This window comes from Ceratotherium simum, chromosome 10, assembly GCF_057802395.1.
Source record: "Ceratotherium simum simum isolate JZ-2026a chromosome 10, ASM5780239v1, whole genome shotgun sequence".
Lineage (NCBI taxonomy): Eukaryota > Metazoa > Chordata > Mammalia > Perissodactyla > Rhinocerotidae > Ceratotherium > Ceratotherium simum.
Window position 1 is genome coordinate 59,022,528 of NC_141909.1, and position 10,092 is coordinate 59,032,619.

The following is a 10,092-nucleotide window of genomic DNA, read 5'->3' on the forward strand; positions in this document are numbered from 1 at the left end:
TGGAAGACCTAATATTGTTAAAATGTCCATACTACCCAAAGCAATCTGCAGATTTAATGCAATGTCTATCAAAAGCCCAATGACATTTTCTACAGAAATACAAAAAACAATTCTAAAATTCATATGGAATTACAAAGGACCCTGAATAACCAAATCAACCTTGAGAAAGAAGAACAAAGCTGAAGATATCACAGTTCCTGATATCAAAACATATTAAAAAGCTACAGTAATCAAAACAGTATGGTATTGGTGTAAAGACAGACATATAGACCAATAGAACAGAGTAGAGAATCCAGAAACAAACTCAGACGTACATGGTCAACTGATCTTCAAAAACAGTGCCAAGAATACACAATGGGGAAAGGATAGTGTCTTCAATAAATGGTGCTGGAAAAACTAGATATCCACGTGCAAAAGAATGGAATTGGACCCTTATCTTACACCATATACAAAAATCATCTCAAAATATATTAAACTTAAATGTAAGACCTGAAACTGTAAAACCCCTAGAAGATACACAGGGGAAAATTTCATGATATTGGTCTTGACAATGATTTCATGGCTATGACACCAAAATCACAGGAAACAAAACCAGAAATAAGCAAATGGGACTATGTCTAACTGACAAACTTTTGTACAGCAAAGGAAATAGTCAACGAGGTGAAAAGACAACCTATGAAATGGGAGAAAATATTTGCAAACCATGTATCTGGTAGGGGGTTAGTCTTCAAAATATATAAGGAATTCCTGCAACTCAATATTTTTAAAGAAACCTAATATCTCAACTAAAAAATGGGCTAAGAACTTGAAGAGACATTTCTCCAAACACATACAAATGGCCAAGAGGTATATGAAAAGGTGCTCCATATCACTAATTATCAGGTAAATGCAAATCAAAACCACAAGATATCACCACACACCTGTCAAGATGGCTATTATCAAAAAAACAAAAGACAAATGTTGAGGGGATGTGGAGAAATTGGGACTCTTGTACACTATTGGTGGGAATTCAAAATAGTGCAGCTGCTATGGAAAACAGCATGTAGGTTCCTCAAAAATTTAAAAATAGGGGGCCAGCCCCATGGCTTAGTGGTTAAGTGCGTGCGCTCCTCGACTGGTGGCCCAGGTTCGGATCCCAGGTGCGCACCGACGCACCGCTTCTCCAGCCATGCTGAGGCGGCGTCCCACATACAGCAACTAGAAGGATGTGCAACTATGACATACAACTATCTACTAGGGCTTTGGGGAAAAAACGGAGGCGGATTGGCAATAAATGTTAGCTCAGAGCCGGTCTTCCTCAGCAAAAAGAGGAGGATTGGCATGGATGTTACCTCGGGGCTGATCTTCCTCACAAAAAAACAAAAATTAAAAATAGAAGTACAATGTGCTCCAGCAATCCCACTTCTGGTTATTTACCCAAAAGAATTAAAATCAGAATCTCAAAGAGATATTAGCACTCCCATGTTCATTGTAGCAGTATTCACATTAGTCAAGATGTGGAAACAAGCTAAATGTCCATCAGTGGATGAATAGACAAAGAAAATGTGGTATATACATACAATGGAATATTATTCCACCTTAAAAAAGAAGGAAATCCTGCAACATGCAACAAAATAGATGAACCTTGAGGACATTATGTTAGGTGAAATAAGCCAATCACAGAAAGACAAATACTGCATGCTTACACTTGTATGAGGTATCTAAATAGTCAAATAATAGAATCAAAGAGTGGAATGGTGGTTGCCATGGGCTGGGGGTAATGGGAAGTGGCGAATTACTAATCACCTGGCATCAATTTTCAGTCAAGCAAGATGAATAAGCTCTAGAGATCTACTGTACAACATTGTACAACAATAATATATTACACACTTAAAAATTTATTAAGAGGGTAGATATCATGTCAAATGTTCTTTCTACAATTAAAAAAAACTGGATTGTGCTGGTGGGTGCACAACTGTATAAATTTGCTAAAAATAATCAAACGGTTCATTGTTAGTGAGTGAATTTTATATATGTGAATTATACTTCAATAAAGCTGATTTTTTAAAAAAATAAGACCATTTAGAGCAACTGCAGTAGCCCAAATAAGAAATAATAGAGTTTAACTAATATACTGGTAGGGGATATAACAAAGGTGGACAGATTTAAGAAGTAATTTGAAGGAAAAATCTATAAGATTTGGAGATGAAATGGATAGATGAGATAAGAGCGAGGGAAGAGCCAAGACTGATTCTCAGATGTCAGACTAGCAACTGACTGGACGGAGATGTCATTTACTGCAAGGGGAAAGACTGGAAAACAGATTAACAACATATAAAGTCTATTCCAATACGAGTTTATTATAACAAAATTAACTAATAAATCTTGTGTTTGAACATATGTTTTTGAACAAGATTCGCCTACACTGTAAAAAGAAACCCTTGGGGTTCCTGATTAGGTGATACATTGTCTTAGGTTGCTATGTCACACCAAACACAAACTAGCAACATCTCAGAATTAAAGAGTGGTTGATGGATCCTATAAATGAAGGTACCTGAGTCTGGGTGAAGAGCAGCCTGGAGAAAAGGGCTAGGCACATGGACCAGGTGAATGCTTCCTAAGTATGCTCTTTTCTCCCCTGAGATTGCCCTGGCTGGACCATTCTGCAATGCTCTGCAGAAAAAATAAGCTCTGTCAACCCCGTGCCAGCCTCAGGTGACAGGAATACATTAGAGTCTGTCCAAGGCTGTTTGTGGCATAAAGAAGATACCAGCAAGTGCACAGGTGTTAAGTGGACAGGTCTACCCCTTAGATTTCCTTCATCCTCTTTCCCCTCTTACAGCGGGAAAGGGGAAACAACCTAGGAAGGATAGCTTAATAGCAACACTGGAACTAGAAGACAATAAAGCCACAATTTAAACATTCTAAGGAAAAAGGATTTCAAATGTAGTATTATATACTATGAAATGCATCAATCAAGTGTGAAAGGAAATAAAATATTTTCAGCCGAGCAAAGTCTAACAACCATCCTTCCTTTGATTCTTCGTCAAGACGCCACTTGTGCTCCACAAAATAGGGGAGCAAACCACAAAAGACATGGGAAACAGGAAAGAGTAGCTTCACTGGATAAAAGAGATAAGGGAATCCCTAGGAGGTTCGTTTAAAAAAAAAAAGACCAGGATGCACTAGGCTCAGGACATAGTCAATCCCAAATAAGTAAGGGAAAAAATGGTAGATTATCTGGTACGTTTGATCATTTGAAATGAGCTTTACATTTTGGATACATAGCAAGTGAGAAAATGAAGCAGTTGTTAAACATAACCAAAAATACATAATAAAGGGTAGATAATCACAGCATTCTATGCAGCTTGGGAAAAATATAATTATATTCTGTGATGGAAGAGAGAAAAGAGGAAGGGAGAGAGGAGTATGTATAATAGAGCTAAACCTACCTCTTCCATAAGGGGAAGTCAGTAGATAATGCCAAAATTACAAATATATATACATATATATATAGATACACACACACATATATATATAAAGTTTTTCAATATGTAGAATATTAACAAAAAAGATCACACAAAAAAAGTTTGGGTTGCTTGCTTCTGGGAAGAAAATGTGGTTAGAGGGGTGTGGGGCAGGGAACTTATTCTTTTGCATATAACTTTTTTTTATTGAGATATAATTGTATAAGTATAAGTGTACAACATATTGATTTGATACATTTATTTGTAATATGATTGCCATTGTACCATTAACTAACACCTCTATTGTGTCACATAATTATCATTTCTTCTAGTGGTAAAAACAATTAAGATCTAGTCTCTTAGCAAGTTGAACCTTTATAACACAGTTTTGTTGTCTGTAGTCCTTGTACTGTGCATTAGTTCTCCAGGACTTTTTCATCTACTGGTTGCAAGTACACACCCTTAAACAACATCTTTCTCGTTCCCCCCCCCCCCCGCCCCCCGTAACCACCATTCCACTCCCTGGTTTTTTGAGTTTGGGGATTTTTCTATTCCGCACATAAGGGATATCATACAGGTATTTGTCTTTCTCTGTATGACTTATCTCACTTAGAATAATGTCCTCAAGATCCATCCACGTTGTCACAAATGGCAGAATTCACTTTTTTCTGATGGCTGGATAGTATCCCATTGTATATATATATACCACATCTTCTTTATCCATTCCTCCACTGATAGACATGTAGGTTGTTTCCATATCTTAACTATTGTGAATAATGCTGCAAAAAACATGGGAGTGCATATATTTCTTCAATAACCAGTTTTTATTTCCTTTGGATATATCCCCGGAAGTGGGATTGCTGAATCATATGGTAGTTCTATTTTAAATTTTTTGAGGAACCTCAATACTGGTTTTCATGGTGGCTGGGCCAGTTTACAATCCCATCAACAGTGCACAAGGGTACCCTTTTTTCCACATCCTACTTGTTACCTCTTGTCTTCTTGATGATAGTCATTCTGACATGTGTGTGGTGATCTCTCATTGTGACTTTGAGTTGCATTTCCCTGATGATTAGGTTGAGCACCTTTTCATGTACCTGTCAGCCACCTGGATGTCTTCTTTGCAAAAACGTCTATTTAGTTCCTCTGCCCATTTTTTTAAATTGGATTGTTTGATTTTTGTTATTGAGTTGTAGAGTTCTTTATAAATTTTGGATATTAACCCCTTATCTGATACATGGTTTGCAATATTCTCTCCCATTCTATAGGTTGCCTTTTCATTTTGTTGTTTCTTTTGCAGTGCAGAAGCTTTTAAGTTTGATGTAGTCCCACTTGCTGATTTTTTCTTTTGTTGCTTGTGCTTTTGGTGTCATATCCAAAACTTATTGTGAAGACCAATGTTGAGGAGGTTTATCAGGGGACTTTTTAATGTATTATCTTGTAGTATAGTCTGATCTTTTAACTATATATGTAAACTTGGATAACAAAAGTTGTAGATATAGATTATAAGCATTCCCCTCAGAAACTGATGGATCAAGGAGCCAAAACTAAGCAAACTTATAAAAAATCTCAGTAACAAGAAAAACAAGCTCATATCGATTGGTATGCATTTATATTCATTTATATATGTATATATTTATACATGTATATATATTTATATATTATATGCTTGTGTGAGCAGCTACATATACACATTTTTCATGCTTACATTAGAACATTCACAAAAATTGACCATATAATAATGACAAAGAAAGCATCAATACTGTCCAAAGAAACATGGTCACACAGATTATGTTTTCTCACATTATGTTATGCAGTGAAATTAGAAATCAATTGCAAAAATATAACTTAAAAAATACATCTCATAACTACAAAAAATGCTACCAAATAAAACTTTTGTTAGAGAGGAAATAAGTCACCAGCAATTTTAGAGAATATTTAGATTAAATGATAATTAAAGGACTATATGCAAAATTCTAGGGGGTTAAGTTAAAGAAATACTTAGAAATTTACTTTTAAATACATTTATCAAAAGAAAGAAAGAAAACGAATACCTTAAACTTTCAACTGAAGAATCTAGGAAAAAAGAGGAATAGCATAACCTCTAATCAAACCACCCAACCAAGGGAAAGTGGAAATAATAAACACATAAATCAATGAATAAGTAAACCAAAAGATAGTTAACCAAACCAAAAAGTAGCATCTTTTAAAAGACCACGGAATTGGAATCTCCATTAAAATCTTCCATTTCCTCCAAAATCTTCATACTCACACAGTTTTACAGTTAAATTTCACCAGCTTTCAAGGAACAGATATTCCTCTTTCATAAGTTCTTTAGAGAATAAACAAAGAGTAAAAGCTGTTCAACTCCTTATGAAAGACTAGTATAACTACTTAACAGAAATCATAAGGAAATAATTATAGGCCAGTTTCACTTATGATCATGGACGTGGAAATTCTAAATAAAATTTTAGCTTACCAATTTCAACAGTATATTAAAAATGCATCATGATCAAGTAGATGTTTGCCTCAGGAATGAGAAGATAAATTAGCATCAAAAGATTGTTTATATAAGAGGCCAGGCTGGTGGTGTAGTGGTTAAGTTCACACACTCCACTTTGGCCAGCCAGGGTTCGCAGCTTTGGATCCCGGGCGCGGACATGCGCACCGCTTATCAAGCCATGCTGTGGCGGGCGTCCCATATAAAGTAGAGGAAGATGGGCAAGGATGTTAGCCCAGGGCCAATCTTCCTCAGCAAAAAGAGGAGGATTGGCAACGGATGTTAGCTCTGGGCTAATCTTCCTCATACACAAAAAAGAAAAGGAAAAAAAAAAAAACAAAAGGGCATAAAATCAGGGCAGAGGCAGCAAGACTCTACCCTGTGCACATTCTCAGAAGGCAGAAACATACAGAAATTAAGAGCATGGATGTTAGCTCAGGGCTGATCTTCCTCACAAAAATAAAATAAAATAAAAAAGTAGAAAAATGGGCAAAGGGTATGAATGGAGAAAATTTAAATGGCTGAGAAATATATAAAGAAATGCAACACTCTACCATCAAAGAGGTTAAAAAAGTAAAACAACAATAAAATACCTCTTTTCTTCCAACCAATTGGCAAAAGTCACAAAGCTGGATTATAACATGTGTTGGTGAGAGTAAGAGGAGAGAGAAAATCCCAAGCATCATTGATAAGAGCCACGCAGAGAACATGATGACAGTTCTTGGCAAAATAAAGTATTCGCACACCCAGTGGCCCAGTAATCTCACTGCTGGATATGTAACCCAAAGAAATTCTCCCCCAGTCCTTCAGGGACTATAAGGGCACTCATTATAGCCTTGGCTACAATGTAATAGGACAGAAGCAATCTGAGTGTCCGTATTAGTGGATAAATTGTAGGTGAAATGTACAGGATGCATGCGCAGAACACTACACAACATTCAGAAGCAATATATATAAAGAAAATGGATAGATGGTATAAATATGCTGTTATGTGAAAATTTACGAAAAAAATATAACTGGGTTCTATAGCACAATGCCTTTTGTGCAAATTAAATATATCTAATAGCTAATATCTATGTAGTGCTTACTATGTGCTACACACTGTTCTAAGCACTTTATACACATTTTAATCCACACAACTGCTCATCAAGATGGATGCTATTATTTTTTCCTCATTATCCAGATGCAGATTCTGAGGCACAGATATGTTAAATAACAAGACCCAAGGACACGTGCCTAGTATGTGGCGAAGCTAGAATATCAACCCAGGCAGGTGAATCCAGGATCCAGATTCTCACCCACCATACTTATCTACCTCGCAAGACAACTCCATATGTACTTCAAGGATATAAGTTTATCCAGCAATGTTTATGAAACACATGGGACAAGGATATATTAAACACATGAGAGTAGCTGCTAATATGAAGAGTTGGAGAGTGGGGTGGAGTGAGGAGGGTAATTGTAGTTGAGACCAGGGATTAAGGAGAAAAATAGTAACATAACATAACATAACATAAACTCTAGAGAACCAATGATAATGGTGTGTCATACACTGATTAACTTAAGTCTCCACCTCTACATCACAAACAAACAAACAAAACGAATGTAAAGATGCTTAACAAAGTGAGAAAAAGATACACTACTAATTGAGGACATAATACATTGGAGACTGACATACAACTTCCCGATAAGTTCAAAACAGCTAGTTTTTTTCCAACATTCATGCAAATTATTATTTCTTCGCTTGAGCTCCAGAGGAAATAGTTGCCTTTCTTGATAAAAGAAAAAGACAGATGTGTACAAACTAATGGCTCACCCAGATCATCAAAAATGGAACACGTGCATCTGGGAACCATCCCTCCTCCTGTTAGTCATGAGGGCTTTTAAGGAGTGGACATTCTGAGGCATATATTGTGCTACATCATTTAAAGGCACTCAGCTTAAACTGAATCATTCCAACACTTGAGCAGCATTCTTACAAAAGGCAACGTCGTGCTTAATCTTCTATGTCATCCACATTATTTCAACTGGAGAGAGAACGTAGCTTATGTCATTTTGAATGTTCTACATTCCATCACTTGGAAATAGCCACCAAATAGGCTACTGTTAACAACTTGCTAATTAAAGAGGAAATTTTAGTATTTAGGTAACGTCTAAAATACACATTTCAGATCACCACCACCACCACTACCATCCTGCCACCAAATCGTAGTAAAAAAAACTGTAACAGAAAATGCTAAGAGGCAAAGGGAGCAGGATTGAAGTCACCTATCCTAGAATATGAGAGAGAAGACATAAAAAGACACACTGGATCCATATCCTCCAAACACTGTGTTCCAGAACAAAAAAGGATAGAAGGGAAAAAAGTAAGACAGGTCTTTGTTAGCTAAACCTATTCCACTTAAAACATAAATAACTGTTACTCTAATTATGTATGTGCGTGTGTACATACATGTATTTACATGTGTATATTCACATGATGTCCATCGGTTAAACAATAATTAAGTTGTGTCTTTGAGGAAGACAGGGCTTGCCTCTTAGGTTAACTTGAGCAGCAAACTCTAGGTTTGCTTTCAATATATAATCCTATTTGTCTCCATGTTGGATTATCAAGTGTCATATCTGAGAATCTCATCGTAGTTGTGAATTCTTACTTTTGAATCACTGGATTAAAAATAACATTTTTGTCTATTTTCTGCCCCTTCTTCTACCCGAATTCCAGGCACAGCAACTTGAGGTCCCTCCTTGGGCCGAATGACGTCAGGCATGTGGGGACATGTAAGCAGGAGTGAATCACTTGGCGTCATTTCACCACTCTTCCACTTACCTCACAATGGCAACTGCAAAATTCTTATTGAATGGACTGAGCAGCTGTCTGGTTTGATTGTAGCTTCAGTGAATTTGTGCCTCTGACCTCCACTGAATTGCTTTTTTATTGCTATTTGCAGCAATGTTCCCTGGTAAATTGCAACTTCTGTCTCTATGGCAACCACATCTACCTGAGATGTTACTGCCTCTTTTTCTGCCAGTAGAAAAACGTAGTTAGAAGAGACAATCATACACCTGGCTAGTGGCCCTTTCTACACTATCATGCCTGCATCCTGCTCTGAGCTGTGTGTTTTCAATTAGGGATCCCCAAGCTAAACTCAGTAGTTGCATGCACAAGCATGCCATGCCTATAGCAGGTGCAAATGAAAGACAAATGTGTAAATTGTATGTGTGATTACCCACTTTTGGCTGTGAGCAGAAGACTTTATGTCACATACGCACAGGACAAATATAGGACATTCTCTGGCCAGGTGTAAATGCTGACAATTCTGGAATAAAATATTTCCTTTTGCCCTGTTCATTGTCATTTCTCCACTTTTTTTTCCAGATCCCATCCATTAGATCAGTACTTCTCAGAGTGTGATTCTTGGATAGAATCACAAAAGAACATTTATTAAAAATGTGGACTCCTAAGTTCTACCCAGACCAGGGGTGGAGGGCAATAATCCACATTTTAAGCAACTTTCCTTTTGATTCTTATGAATGCTAAAATTTGAGAACCACTGCAGCAGACAGCCTTTGAGACAAAGGACCACATGTTACTCATCTTTGTGTTCCCAGCATCTTTCATACTGCCCATCAGGTTTAAAGTGGGGTATGGCCTGCTCTCATGATACTGGCGAGCGTCATGTCGTCACTAAAATCTCTTGAGCGTCAGGCTGGTCTCTGTCCTCTCCAAGAGCTTACAGACTATACTCAAGGGGAATTCAGGTGCCAGTAAAATTAGATGGGATATAACTTCTCAGATTGATTCTAGATATAGCTACAGATTCAGAAAGAAGTGATCTTTGATCCAAGAGCATGTGTTTGGGAGCTTGTAGTCCATATCCTAAAACCATAATGTTGGACCTCAAGAGGAGAGCTCTCTTTCTTTCACATTTACCTTTGATGATTTCAAATGGCAACTGTAAAGATCATTGGAAGGTGCCAATAAGAAGAGCCTCTGCAAGGCTGTGCAGAGATGAACTTGTTTGCAATGAGTCCTTGATCTCTGGTCCATTCTTGCCTCTAGCTAAGTGGGCCCACCCTCCCTTCACAGATACTGCTCCAGAAATTTGCACAAGAGACACAGAGTCTTAAAGATGAGATCTGAGCCCA

General features: G+C 37.2%; 1 long non-coding RNA gene across 1 annotated transcript in view; it reads left to right on the forward strand.

The window, feature by feature from the left end:
* Positions 1–9,287, forward strand: part of LOC147916127 (uncharacterized) — a 48,135-nt gene extending 38,848 nt beyond the window's left edge. Inside the window, exon 3 of the long non-coding RNA XR_015553359.1 lies at positions 8,669–9,287. This is a non-coding gene — a long non-coding RNA (uncharacterized LOC147916127). The remainder of the gene's footprint in view (positions 1–8,668) is intronic.
* Positions 9,288–10,092: the final 805 nt, after the last annotated feature.